The sequence below is a fragment of the Phalacrocorax carbo genome, chromosome 3, assembly GCF_963921805.1.
Source record: "Phalacrocorax carbo chromosome 3, bPhaCar2.1, whole genome shotgun sequence".
Classification (NCBI taxonomy): Eukaryota; Metazoa; Chordata; class Aves; order Suliformes; family Phalacrocoracidae; genus Phalacrocorax; species Phalacrocorax carbo.
Window position 1 is genome coordinate 69,310,400 of NC_087515.1, and position 14,373 is coordinate 69,324,772.

The 14,373-nt window shown below is 39.0% G+C and overlaps 1 protein-coding gene across 6 annotated transcripts in view; it reads left to right on the forward strand.

Annotated features, from left to right (window-relative positions):
* The window catches only part of PTPRK (protein tyrosine phosphatase receptor type K), a 414,239-nt gene that overhangs the window by 47,947 nt on the left and 351,919 nt on the right, over nucleotides 1–14,373 (forward strand). The window lies entirely within an intron of this gene.

The window sequence follows — 14,373 nt, forward strand, 5'->3', positions numbered from 1 at the left end:
CCAAACAGGCAAAAGAACCAAAGGATCCAAGCAGCGGCCTTAAGGTCAAATGGCAGCCCCTCGCTATAGCCAGTGCCAGCTGCCTGCTTTCCTTGGCTCCCTCGCTCCTGGGCAGGAGGGGCAGGTTAGAGCACTTGAGGGTAATGAAAGAAAATTTAAATGTTCACTGCTCTTCTATATTGCCTTTGTTACTCCTTCAGGAAGGACTAAGCATTAAATAGAATGAGGAGAGAGAAAAGAGTAAGAATGCAGTTTTTCTTCCCTGAAATACCATTAGTTTTCAAGGAATTACATATAATTTAATAATATGTTGCAGATATTTCTGGAAGTTCACTTAATTCCTACTTTTGGAAAAGGCTTTGACATGGTAGCTGACATTTCGGCATCTAGTTTTATTAAAAGAGAGAGAAGGCTGGATTCAGGTTAAATATCATTCCAAGTCAGCTCCTCTTGCAGTCTAAAAAAGTGTGTGTGTATAAAAATATATATATATGTAAAAAATTAGATGTACATGATATATATATATCTATAGTGTGTATATATAAAAGCAATTATATATAAATAAAAAGCAAGTGTTGGAGGATGTCCATTTCTTCTTTCTAGCTCTCTTTTGAGAGGATAGAAACTTGGAGAAATTGTGACTGTTTTATTTGTAAAAAGTTTATTGGAGGATTTAAAGAGATATTTATTGCATCTTTTTTTCTGGCATTGAGAAGGATGAAAAGCAGTGTTGTTCAAATGTCTTCCTGCTAGTCCTGAATGTTCTAGGAGGGGCTTCCCCAGCGGGTATTACCGTAATGTGCATTACAGTGGGTTTCAGGGAGGGAATCCATGCCCCTGCTTGATCTCAGTACTGCAAATGCTCTGTTTTTATTGCTGAACCTGCAGTTCTTAAACTACAGGACAAATTCAGAGTTAATTATTTTTTTTTTTACTGGATATATATATAAGGTTAAAAAAAATATTGTGCTCCCTGTTTGAGCTACTGAATTTTATTTTCTACTGCCTTAATGTGTGTAATTATTTAAAATGAAGATTTTTATGAAAAAAACTATGAATCCCTTCTAGAAAAAAAAAAAGGCAATTGGAAAACCAAATTCAAATTCTCCAATACCCAGACCTCCTCTTCTTGCTTGAAGGTATATGGACTAGAGTCTTATGGACAGATAATGCATACAAGATAAAAATGGAACCTGTTTGTGTAGTTGTATTCTCTCTAAAGAATAGAATTGTCTGATTAGTTTATATTTTTGGTCCCAAGTAGTCTCCCAAATTCACTATTTATTTGCCTGAGAAGTGTTTGTAGATTGGTATCTTTCTACTAAGAGGAAGCCTTTAGAAAGCACTAACAAAAACTGTAGTCTCTCTTACATTTCTCTGGAACTGAACAAATTCTTCAGTTCACTAGAAACACCTGTTCCTATATCTTAACACTTTCCAGATTAGCCTTCACCACTCCTCATGAAACAGAGGGATCACAGGCCCGAGTTTGAAATGCTTTATTTTTCTTCCATGAAACTATTCTTAGCAGAAGTTACAAAATCTGAAGCTGAATCTTGGAGGGGTATGAGAGACAGGAAGCAATAGGGAGGGGGAAAAAATTGCTTTTTGGTATATAATAGTACTATTTTGAAGAATTTGTGGCTGATGAAGCATGTGGTATTTTATCTTATCAGAAAGGGCTACTGGAAGTGAATGGTAGTCATGTTTTATGAGGGAACATGAAAACTTTTTTCCTAGAAAACTGAAGTTGTATGACAGTAAATTAAATGTTTATTATTTTTTTGAGTAACTAAAATGTTTACTTGATTGTGTTTCTGCTTGGGTCCATATCAGATAGATCTATCTTTTTTTTTTCTTTTAAAAAAAGGTGTCTTTAACTTTCAGTCCATGGGGCATAACTTGGGATATGACTTGACCGCTTATCTCACTGCAGACAACAAATACTTTGTGGACCAGAGTAGGCCCTCTGCAATAACTGTAGAGCATTCTTAGTTTTTTTTAATAAGAATTGTGATGCTTTCTTGACCCACAGTTTTTGAACAAGACTGAACAGTGTTATGGAAATTATTGTTTCTGTTGAGTTAATGGTCTCATTGTGAGGTGAAATGCATAGGCTGGAGAGATCAGAGTTGTTGTCTAATCATTTCTTGGTTAAATGTAAATGCATCTCTCAAATGTAGCTGAACTTCATAAAATAACTTGATTTTAACATTGTGTAACTGTTGTATTTTTTTTCTTTAATTCAGCAGAAGAGCCAGATGTTTTCTTTGACAGACTGAGAAAAAATTCAGGCAACCTTTCAAGGTTGAAGCACTGTCCCGAGGTTGATCTGTTCTGCATCTTGTCGTGCCGTGCTCTTTGCTGTGGCACAAATTTGAAACCAACTGTCAGCTTTTGGGGGAGCAAATACCCTGGATGTCATTTTCAAAAGACAAATAAGTCACTTCACAAATAATACAACGTAACATGGGTTTAGAGATACTGAAGGGCAGTTCCAGAGTCACTTTTATTTGATGGATTTTTATCTTTAAATAAAGAGATTAGTGGGGGGGAGGGGAGGAGAGACTACTGGCTGCAATAGTGCTGCACTGGAAACACTCACTGAAGCCCTGTATTAGGCCATAGTTGAAGACAATGTATTTCCTTTTTAGTAGCTATTTTATTGCTCTTAAGTATGTGTACAAGCTAGTTTGGAACAAATGTTTCAATTTACTTACTGTTTTGATATATTTACCTCTGCTTAGTTTCTCTACTTATTGAGTCTTCCCTCCCACCCCCCCCTTAACATGACAACAAAATTACAGTCACAGTAGCAACTTTGTAGTTAAATACATTTGCCTGTAGAGGAAGTGATTTAAATGGTGATAAACATCGGTCATATAATGCTTGGCTTAGTTCACACAAAATTACTGTATTGCTGTGCAGCTTTGCTCAAATTAGCGAATCTGTGTTTGGAGGGCAGGGTAGCCCCAGAAAGTTAGAGGTCATCTGCTGCAGCTGACAGGTATGGATGTGCCTTTACCAGTATTATAAAGCATTCTTACATCAGCCTACAAACAGCAGAAAATGTTTGGGAGGTTTTAATTTACAAACGTCCTCTCTTTAGAAGTGCACTGAAATTACCTGCCTTGGCAGAAATTCCCCAATAGACTGGGAAATAACTGTAGGGGAGATTGATTAAGTCACTTTTAAGGGACTTTAAGATTGGTTTAATCTCATATCTTTAAACCTTAGTTCAGAATTAAAGCAAATGCTGATCTTTTGTGGTATATAACCTGTGTTCTCATTTACTCTTAAAGGTGTATCTCAAAGGAAAAACAATGGAGCTTTGCCATGGTTATGTATCAAATAGGCTGAACACTTGCTTTCCATCCTCCCCTGACAAGTTAGTTTTGAGTAGCCAGCTTTGATTTGTTCAATATATTGTACTTGTCAACTTCTGGGGTTATCTTATTTCAAGAGGATAACAGGGATGGTGGTGTGTTAATCTAGGACTACTCCATTTAACTTTTATCTAAAGCAATGCGTTAGCTCTCATTTTGACTGGGCTGTCACTGCTAATTGCTGTTCATGTCTGGGGACCCACAGCAGTGCACTGTCACCATTTCCCAAGACACTGGGAAAGGGTAAAAGAATTCTTGCAAGAAAGTGGAAAACGCCAGCTGGCTGAGATCTTGGGTAGAAGTCTGACAAAATCTCAAAGGTCCAAACGGCCTGAACCATTTGAATTGCCCTGGCTTTAAAACGTGCAATACATTTAAAAATGTCCTTTGTTTTAGAATCAATTCATGTTTTCTAAATAAAATATTCCTCCCATTCAACACCCTCTCCCCTATAGTCAGTCCCCAGAAAAAACAGAAGACCAGACCAGGAGTGTGAATGCCAACCTTTCGTCCTTGACATTGGCGCTTATTTTTGGTATACAAATGTAACATAACCTTTCAGTGCAGCATCTGGCTTGCTTAAAAAAATGCGTGGTGGACCAGCTGTGGGGTAAAGAAATTCATTATTATTCATAGTTTATAAACATTTCAATTAAAATGATGGTGATAATGTTTTTCATCTCTCCGTGCACTGAAAACAGTTGGGAAGGAGGTCTTCATGAGACTGTTGAGCTCTTCCTTCTTCCCCCATTGATTTCTGGATGACGTGTTGAGGAATCCTGCTGAGGGAGTAGGTTGGAGTGAATGATTGTACCACAGGACACCTGTATATCCCAATCCCTCATTCTAATTAGGTTTGAAGTGTTGATACACTGAATTTCATAAATTTAAAAACAACTTATGGGTGGCAGGGAGAGTGTGTGAGGTAGTGCGTGTACTTTTGAGTGTCTTGAGGGAAGGGAATAACATGTTATATTTTGGGCAGACCCCAGAAGTGTGGACAAACGGGCCAACAAGATTTTTTGAGACAAATAAAGAGAGGATGATTCATAGGGGAGGGTGTCTGGAATATAGAATGAAAGGATGAATCAGCAGGGAAAAGAAAAGCTATGAGGCTTACAGAAATCACAGCTTTAGAGTGAATGTGAAAGGTATTACAAGGAAGTTTGGGCTGGGAGGGGGAAGAAATAACATGACGGCCAGGTACATAGCATTGGCTTTACCAACAGAAACACTAAAAGAATGATCTGGCCTTGCAAGCACTCAGGTAAACCATTGCATACCTTTCTAACAGAGACAAGCAAGCATTTCTCCCCCACCACCTCCTCCTCCTGTTCCCCTCCATGCCCCTGTTGTCTTTGCAGATAGTGCACTGGGCTTCCAGTCATCGTTAGTCACTGGCAGGATGTCAGAATTTCCTTGGGAGCTTTAATAGTGATTTCATAGTGTCTTGAAAGTAGATATACAGATTTATGGAAATTCTTAAACATTCTCAGAGCTTGACAAAAGGGAAGTTTGTAATTTAATTTATGTGCATTAGCTTCAGGCTGAACAAACAATGAAGTGCTTTAACCTTGCGTGTACTCATTTGGTACTAAAAGGCTTTCTTGAACTTAATTTAGACAAGCATTTAAAGCTTGAACTAGGGCCACTTTAAACCTATAGAAGCACCTGTACAGATTTCATTTAAGATTTGTGTATGGAATTAAGCATTCAATTTTCCAAATACCTTGGGTTGGAGCAGCTTGATGGGTGGGCAGAGTATAGTAATCTTAGTTTGAATGGCTGTAGTTTACAGTGATGCTCTTGCTATTTTTGGCTGGAGGCAGATTTCTGTAAGAGTGGCTTAAAAGCACAACATTGCACATGTTCACATTTGGAATGTTGTTTGCGTTTTTCGTACTCTTTTTATATCATCTTATATCTTGCAAAACCAAATGCTTTCGCTCTTTTTCAGAGTACGTAGAAAAACTATTTTTAAAACTTCTTTTCCATCTGTTGGTTTCTCTATTAACAGAGAAGAGAGACAGGGAGGTGGAAAGAGATACAGCAGTGCAAGCTGGTATTTAATTCAGCTCAACAAATAAGAAAAAATTTAATTACCTGTGTGTAGCTACTTCATTCAAAATTCTCTTAAACAAAAGCTTCTTTCTGTTTCTTTTTATAGAGTCTAAAATTGTCTTAAGCACATCAGTGCAGTCTTGACTTACATTAGTGGTTGTTAAAATAAGAGGTGAGACTACCCTACTAGTGATTCTTCCTCCCCCTCTCCTTCTCCGTGGGCAACATGGAAATAGAAATGTCTCTAATTAATTCTTCAGGATTTTTCTTCTTTAAAAGAAGTCTTTTAGACCACATTTCCCAACAATTTAAATTTGCTTATTTCACTTTGCCAGTTCCTGTTCCTTCCAGTTGATTTTTGGATTAAAAAAATATATGTTCAGATATATTAAAAATCAGTATGGAAAATAATTCTGATGCCTGCTAGCTTACTATTTGAGTTTACTAGAGTATTGAAAAATATTTGTGCTGCCTCTGTGGTAGATACTGTATGCTTGCAGTATTTTCTAATAGACTTGAAGCTATGACGAGCTTTTAAAATAATTTTGAGTGGTGAGTAAGCTTCTCTAAAAATGCCAAAGTTCATGTGTGCCCAGTTGGTATGAATTTAAACTGGTATCAGTATAAATTAATACTGTTACCAGTGTTGTTTTTATCCCCGTACAAAAACAAGAATGCCTTATCTGAGCTTAGCTTGTGAGTTGTTATAGCCATATTAATTTGGATTTTTTTTTTTTTTGTAACTAAGCATTTTAAAGCAGGCTTGGACTAAATAACAGTCCTGATTTTTATGCAGACTGAAGGCCTCTGTGTTCTGTTGTCTCCTCCTTTCTCCCTCCTTCTGTCCACACTGGCAGTTCATGGCTTTACTCTGTCCCCTGTGACAAAGGTAGTCTTTTTAGTACTTTGTACTCCTTCCCTGCATTTCCTCCCCTGCTTCGGCTTGCATAATTTTTTCTGTCCTGTACTACTACAAAAAATTTCCTGTTTTTTTGTCTATTGCTACACTGTTGTCAGAGCAGCAACTTCTAATAGTTCTCTCTCTGTCACTTAAAAACAAAACAGACGTGTATTTATATATTCAATATTTAGTTACGCTTGTCATTTAATATGAATTTTATATATATATAAAAACACACTCCAAGGAGTCTTCCTCTTGTTTGGATTGGGAGGGACACAGCTATTGCATGTGTGTGCTCATATACAGCTTATGAGTTGGCCTTTCTGACTTAAGACTTTCTTCTCAGGTTTGAATGTATAGGTGTTTAAGGAATGTTAGTCCTATACAGATCAAGAAAATGTACGCGATGATATGGGCCCTTAATTCACATTTCAGCTTACCAAAGGTTTGTATAGGCCTTTAAGAAATTTTGTTACTCGCTATTCCACTTAATGTGAGGACAACAGATTTCAACTAGCTTGCTTTGTTTGCAGTTCCATGATCTACTCACAGCAATATGGAAAGCAGATAGGCGGAGCTGGCCAAGTCTGATTTGGAGTTAATAATTTCAATCTTAATTTCATCCTGATTCTTAAAGATAGGATTTTCTGTTTCACAGTCATGTGGACTCAGCTGTTTAACTGGAAAAGGTAGTCTGTCATGTTGAAGATTAATTGGTCTTGTATCTTTTACTAGTGAATTAAGGATGATGCTTTTCTAGGTGTGCTTCTAGCTCCCCTTTGCTTTTAGCAGCAGGGGACTGTCACGGGACTCGCTTTTCTTTCCTTTCCTGGTTAAAAGTTCTATTTAGTTGAAAATCATGGAGCCTTCTTCAGTAAGCAAGGCAGTGATTGTTATCAAGTCTTTTTTTCCCAATAATACATTCTCCCCCTTAATTGTTCTTCCCCCCCCCCCCCCTTTTTTTTTTTTTTTAACAATTTGTTAGATTTGTACTGGCTGGTGTTCTTTGTCAGGGCCCTCTTTGCTAGTCTGCTGCAAAGAAACAGTCTAGTCTGTCATAACCTGGTTATGGACAGAGATTATTGGGAAGGTTTCTGTCCTTTAAAGGGGGTGTGAGGTAGGCTTTGAATGAACTCTTATGCCATCGGGGTAGGAACAGCTAATTTGCTTAGAGATTATAGGCTGGCTTAGATGCACCTTTCTTTTTTTCTGCATTACTCTTCAAAATAAAATTTAAATGTTAAATTTTAAATGTTGAAGGCTGATCATTTGATCACAGAAACAGACAACCCGGTCAATTGGCTTCCAGGTGGAGTTGCTGTTATCAGGCTTGCGTGGGTGTGAGAAGTGGCGGTACACAGTCACAATGGTGTCTTTCGAGTTAGGGTATTCTGCAATGCCAATACCAAATACCCTGCTGAGCTGCTACCCTCCCTGCTGGGTGGGGAGACAGCAGGAACTGGATTGAAGACATGTACCATAGGCAGTCTGGGGGCTCCGCAGGTGGGCCATAAAAGCCCTCTGTTTCCTGTCCTTTTTTTTTTTTAAATTTCCTCTATTTTATGTCCCACTGTAACCCTCAGGCCCCTCACACAGCAAACATCACCACAGTGACCACAGGTATGGTGGCTGTGCTTTGCTTCAGTGCTTTTTCCACAGGTGGACAGCATGCACCCCTTACCCCTAGCCTGCGACCTCTTTTGGGCCCGAAAGTGAAAGGGCACAATCGTACCCCAGGGCCAGAGGGGCTGGGTTTTGAGGGAGCAGTGCTGCATGCAGCTGCACAGCGCGGCAAATCCTCTCTATCCTTTATGCCCTGAATCATGCTCGTACAGGGGTATTGATGTATAATCACCCGTAACATGGGAAACAGTGTTAATGTTTATTGGCTTTGTCTTTACTGGGTTTGTTCGTGCCAATTCTCATCTATAATACAGCATGCATAAAGACATAAAAATGCGTAATGAATACTGAACATCTGTACAGAGTGCTTCTGAGCACATTTTTGGTAAGAGTGTTTGAAATGCTGCCTGACTACTTAAAATACCCACAAAGGAATCTTGTGATCTTACAATGTTTTATAAAACTTGTCCTAAATATTTAAAGAGAATTTTGGGCTTTACGAAATAGCTTTATCTGGTGTTAGTGCAACTCTTGGGTTTGAAATGCTGTTTTTCAGTAGGCATGTGTTAGAGAATAGTAAGCCAAAATGATTATATATTAAACTGTATGTGATAAATCTACCTTAGCTATGTAACATGTTCAGTATTTTTCCTATTGATGCTCACTTGAATTTGAATGCCTTCCACAATAAATATTTTTTTTCTCTCCCAATTAGCCATTAGGCTTACAGATCATTATTTAATGGATAGTGTATTAATGGACTTCCCACCCTAATTACTAAAATGAGTGCCTTGCAAATGCAGTAGTCAATCAATGATTGAATGTGTGTGTTGGATCTTGAACTCTCTTCTTTTTCACTGAACTGGCTCAGCTGTGTAGAACAGACATACCCTTGGAATCTTTTCTGAATTTTAGTTACACCTCAGTGATACATAGGGATACCAGTTGTAAACATTCTGTCAGTGAACTCAGTGTTATTGTTATTGCCATTTACTGTTCTTTTTTTTTTAATGCTAATTGGAGATGGTGACTGTGTTGAATGAGTAGAGCCTTGTTTGGTCCTGCCCCGTAGCTCTTAAAATTCTGTTATTAATGGTAAAGCGTGAGTTGGAAATGTGTGAACATGTATCGCTGTCTTTCTGTCAATTAGGTACGTATCAAGGCGCTCACATATATGTTTATATATGTTTAAGGCTCTGGCATTAATTGTTCTTACGCTGCACTCATGTTAAATGCTTACCCTAAACTCAGATAAGATATGCAACGTGGCAATGATGTATTGCATTCATATCAAGGTTCAAGCTGCAGAGTAGTTGTTTAAGCTATTTTTTATTGAAACCAATCAAAAGATGCATGCTAGAAGCAGTAGCAATAAGACACGATCAGGACTATTGCTCTGAGTGCTGTTCTCCTAAATCCTTAGGATATATTGCAGAGACCAGGCTGTAAACTCTCATCTTTCAGGAGCTGGAAGCTCTTTGAAGAACCTGAAATTCAATTTGAGGCTTAGTAGTGTTGTTTGTAAGCAACAACAACAACAACAACAGAAAAAGGTGTGTTACTTAAGCAACCTGTGCCACTTTCAACTTTGTGCACCAAAGCTGTTTTCTTTTCCTAACGCTGCTGTCTTTGCCTAACGCTCTTGCCGCGTCCCAAAGTCTGTGTGGTGGGAGGTTGTCGTGTAGCACTGCCTGCAGTGAGCCGAACCCAGCTCGTTAGTCTTCTGGGTCCGGTGTCTGGCTGGAAAATCCCAGAGTGCTGAACTGGATCAAAGAAAGAAAATGTAGATTTTAAGTGGAAATAATTCAGTGATAGAACACTGTGAATGTAATAGACTTGCTGGTGAAAATACTGGGAGCTGGTAAAGCCTTGTTTTCACCTGCGTCCTCAGTAGTGAGCCAGTGGCTACAAAAGTAGCTAAAGAGGTATGGGTTTTGTGTAGAGGATTGCGTGTTAAGTTGCTGAACACTTGCTTTCTGTCTTTTTTGTCATTGCTAAGAATGTTGCGAATTGTTGCTAAGAGTTACAAAAAAAAAAAAAACCCAAACCCCCAACAATTGCAGGTCAAATAGACTTGGAAAGATTGCTAGCTATAGTGCAAGACTGGATCAACAATAGTGCAGTAAGGCAGTATAATCCTAGCTTTCAAAAGACATCCATTTTCTTCCCCTCTCTTGTGCATTGCTCCAGAAGTGCTGAATAGCTTCTTAATGAGTCATAGGTTGCAACCCAGGCTGTGCCGTGTGTGTAACCCTCTTTCTCCCTTTGGCCAGTTTATCACAGAGCTGACACAACATGACTCTTTCAACATAGCTTCCAGTCAATTATTCTGAGCCCTTGGAGACAGCCAATATCAAGAGATACTGATAAGAGTGCAGGCTTTGCAAAAATGTTAATGGTAGATAGGAGTGCATTTTTACCCCTCCGGGCAACCTGCCTCCTTGAATCCCTGCTGTCCCCTGCTACTAGGAAGAATAAAATGACCTTCATAATTTATTACATTTTTATTAACTAAAGTTCTGGTTTTGTTTCACTTCTTGGGCAAGTCTTTGAATTTGGAAGAAGTAAGCATGCTTGTGTTTCACAAGCATGTTTCAAAGGCTGTGTTGGTTTAGAATTGAAGTGTTTCCAATGTTTGGATCTTCTGTATGCTTTGAGTTTATACTCTAAAATGACTATGCCTACCATAGCCTAGCCATAGGTAGACTAGATGCATCTATCAACAACCTCCAGCTTTTTTTTTTTTTTAAAGACATTAAAGTAGATGTTTCAGTGTGTTTGCGCATTCTAACGTTCTCCTTTTAGAACAGGAGGATCTACCAATAGCACTGGAGACAGTAATTGATTTCTGTTAATATTGCTAAGAAGTTACATCTCTGTATCCCTAAATGAATGTGACAACCACTTTCAGTGGCTTTAATAGGCTAGTTGAAAAAAAAATTGCGTGTAACGTTACAGACTAAAAAGATGATGCATATAGCTACACACCCCCAGTAAATGTGAAAGAAAAATGTCAGTATTGCAGTAAGTAATCAGTTATTGGTTCACGAGCTTGTTGTAGTTCCAAAATCAAGAGTTTGTGTATATGGAACAAACAGACCTGCAATAAGGAGTTGAAACTGTTGTAAAAGCTACTTAGTCATTTGAAAATCTGTTGGAGAAAATACCTAGTAAGTCAAACTTTTGGACTTCATATAAGTGAAAAATAGCATTCACATAATGTGAAACATGGTTATAAAGTTGAAAAACATTAGTGTGTATGTAAAGTAAGCAGGTTTATTCAAGAAGAATTTCATGGAAGGAGATTAACTTTTGATGTGAATACAGAGAACGATGCCAGGATGAAGCAGAGTTTGGCAAAGCTGTAGTAGAAATCTGTTGTGATTCCAGGTGGGCATTTCCATTTGTGAGCCTCTTTGCATGGCTGATGACTTCTGCTGCAATGAATGCTCCTCAAATTTTACACTTGTGTTATAGGCAATGCTGTTGTGTGTTCATTTAACTCTGTCTTCTCCAGCTGCTTCTGGAAGTAGTTTCTGTGAGACAAGGTAGTCTCATATACCAGCAGCAATGTACCAGATGTTAAAAACCCAAAGTGTGCACCGCTATAATGTAGACACTTGCCACGCTAAGGTGATTATAATTTCAGAATGTTATTTAACCTCTGTAGGCTACCTTTTCTATTCTTTTTTTGTGGCTTAATCTGAATCTTTCTCATCCGATTCCTTCCTTCATGAAGTAAGTCTGGTTTATTCAGAGATGGAAATGGCAAGGAAGGGCTTCTTCATCCAAGAAGTTCAGAACAACCTAGTGGAAGGAAATTTAATTTTATTTGGGAAGTTTTAGTCACATAACTATGAAGACAAAGATGTAGTAGACTCTGATTAGGGCCTAATACACTAATTAAATATTTTAAGAGTGTTTTGACATAGAGCAGAAGTTTAAATGGATTTTTTTTCTGTGTGGTTTTTGTTTCTGTGTTCTTCAAGGGATGCTGTGGCTATCAAAATACTAAAGCTTTCTAAAATTTAATTAGCTGCTTTAAAAGTGGTCTTTGCTTTGAAACAGTCTGTGCTGAGACATGTAGTGACAGTACGTAGGACAAGAGACTGTCAGCTATGCAGACTCCACTTTAATAACTATTTCTTAGATGCTGCAGTTCTAATAGTTCTTAAATAACATGTTTAGAAGAAGTATGAAAAGGCAATTTTTTAAAACCATGGTGAAGTCCAAAAATGATATGCTTCAAACTTTTCTGTTGCCAACAGGGCATTATTAATCTTTTAATTGAATTCTTCCGTGTAAAGAGCTGTCAGTCATATCCTGCCCTGCCTTTCTTCCCCCTAACACCCAAATGCATATTTTGAGGCATAGAAGTTACGTTTACTTTTTAAAATTGAAATATCTTTTTAAGGTGCTCAGGTACAGTTTCTTCTCTATGCTTAATCTGTTATATGGTGACTTTTCTGATGGCTTTTACAGTTTCATCAGTTTTTTCTGTTGGTCGTTAGAATCTTTTGTCTCTTTATTTTTCATGACATGTACCAGCAGGGCTGGATTTGGGAATCTCTGGCTGGTGCCAGTAGAAGCAGCAGCTTGAATATCACTGTTTAATTTCTTCCCAGGGCATTAAGGATGGATTATTTTGCCTTTGGGGCTGTATACATTGAGAATTTTCTAACCAGTTTTAAAACTGGTTGGAGCAGTAGTGTAGATCACGCTCTCTTTTCTTCATAGCACTAGTTTGTCTGTCCTGTTTTCTGTTGAAATAGCTCAGTAAAATACCCCGACTGCAGTGTTAATACACTGCTTATTGCTCTTCAAATGCATTAGGAATTTCTTGCTCTACTTAGAGTTCATATACATCTCTAGATTTAAAATCACTTTGCATTTATTCTTGTTTCAGTGCAGTATGTTGTTGTCGAGCTCGCCTTCTTAAAGGTCAAAATGATTTGTAGGTGTGAGCACAAATATGAGAGTGGTAATTTGGGAAACAAATGTGGAAAACGTATATTTAATGCATTTATCTGTTACTATATTTAGTTTGAGTTGCCTTGAATTGCATATAAATTTAGGTCAGACCTGCAAAACTGTTCTGACAAAAGGTTTATTCATAAATCTGGTATTAACTGATAGAACAGTACTCTGTATTGGGAGATCAGGGTTCACTTCCCTCCGCTGTCATTATTGCTAGTGTAAATCTGGCTGTTTTTCTGTGTTATGTTGGCCTTTTACTTCAGTGAGACTCATTTCTTTCTGAAGTGGCAAACTGCCTCAGAATGTTTTATGACTTTGAGCAGAACACTTTAAGTTTGGGTCTCCTGCTGACAGGGAGGGATACTTACCATTAAGTTCTCATGGTGAGGAAGCATCATGACTTTTGTTTTAGGCTTTTTCTCGGTTCCTTCTCTATGAAATAAAAACCAAACCAAACAACAACATCAAAAAAGAAAAACAAAAAACCAACAGTAAACCAATCAACAAAAATAAAATCCCACTCAAACAAAACAATTAAAAAAACCCCAAAACACGAACAAAAATGCCCCCAAAAGTCACTGTGGCTGGAAGTGGTTTTGTGTGGGGTCTGATACAGACCTATTGTAGTTTACTGGCTTTACAGTATCACCTTGGACACTTAATAGAATCATAGTGTCCTGAGTTGGAAGGGACTCACAAGGATCATCAAGTCCATCTCCCGTCCCTGCACAGGACAACCCCAAATTCACACCATGTGTCTGAGGGCGTTGTCCAAGTGCTTCTTGAATATCATCAGGCTTCGTGCCATGACTGCCTCCTTGGGGAGCCTGTTCCAGGGCTCCACCACCCTCTGCGGGAAGAACCTTTTCCTAACACTCAACCTAACCCTCCCCTGGCACGTCCTCCTGACGTTCTCTCGGGTCCTGTCGTTGGTCACCAGAGAGAAGTGATCAGTGCCTGCCCCTCCTCTTTGCTTGTGAGGAAGCTGCAGACTGCGATGAGGTCTGCCCTCAGTCTCCTCTTCTCCAGGTTGAACAAACCAAGTGATTTAGCTGCTCCTCATATGGTTTCTCCTCTAAACCCTTCACCAACTTCATGACCCTCGCCTGGATACTCTCTAGTAGCTTTGTAGCCTTAATGTACTGTGGCGCCCAAAACTGCACACAGCACTCGAGGTGAGGCCGCACCAGCGCAGAGCAGAGCACTACAATCCCCTCCCTCGACCGGCTGCAATGCAGGGCTCGATGCACCCCAGGGCACGGTTGGTCCTCTTGGCTGCCAGGGCACACTGTCGGCTCATGTTTTACTTGCCATCGCCCAGAGCCCCCAGGTCCCTCCCTGCGGAGCTGCTCTCCAGCCCCTCATTCCCCAGTCTGTATGCGCATCCAGGGCTGCCATGCCCCAGGTGCAAAATCCAGCACTTGG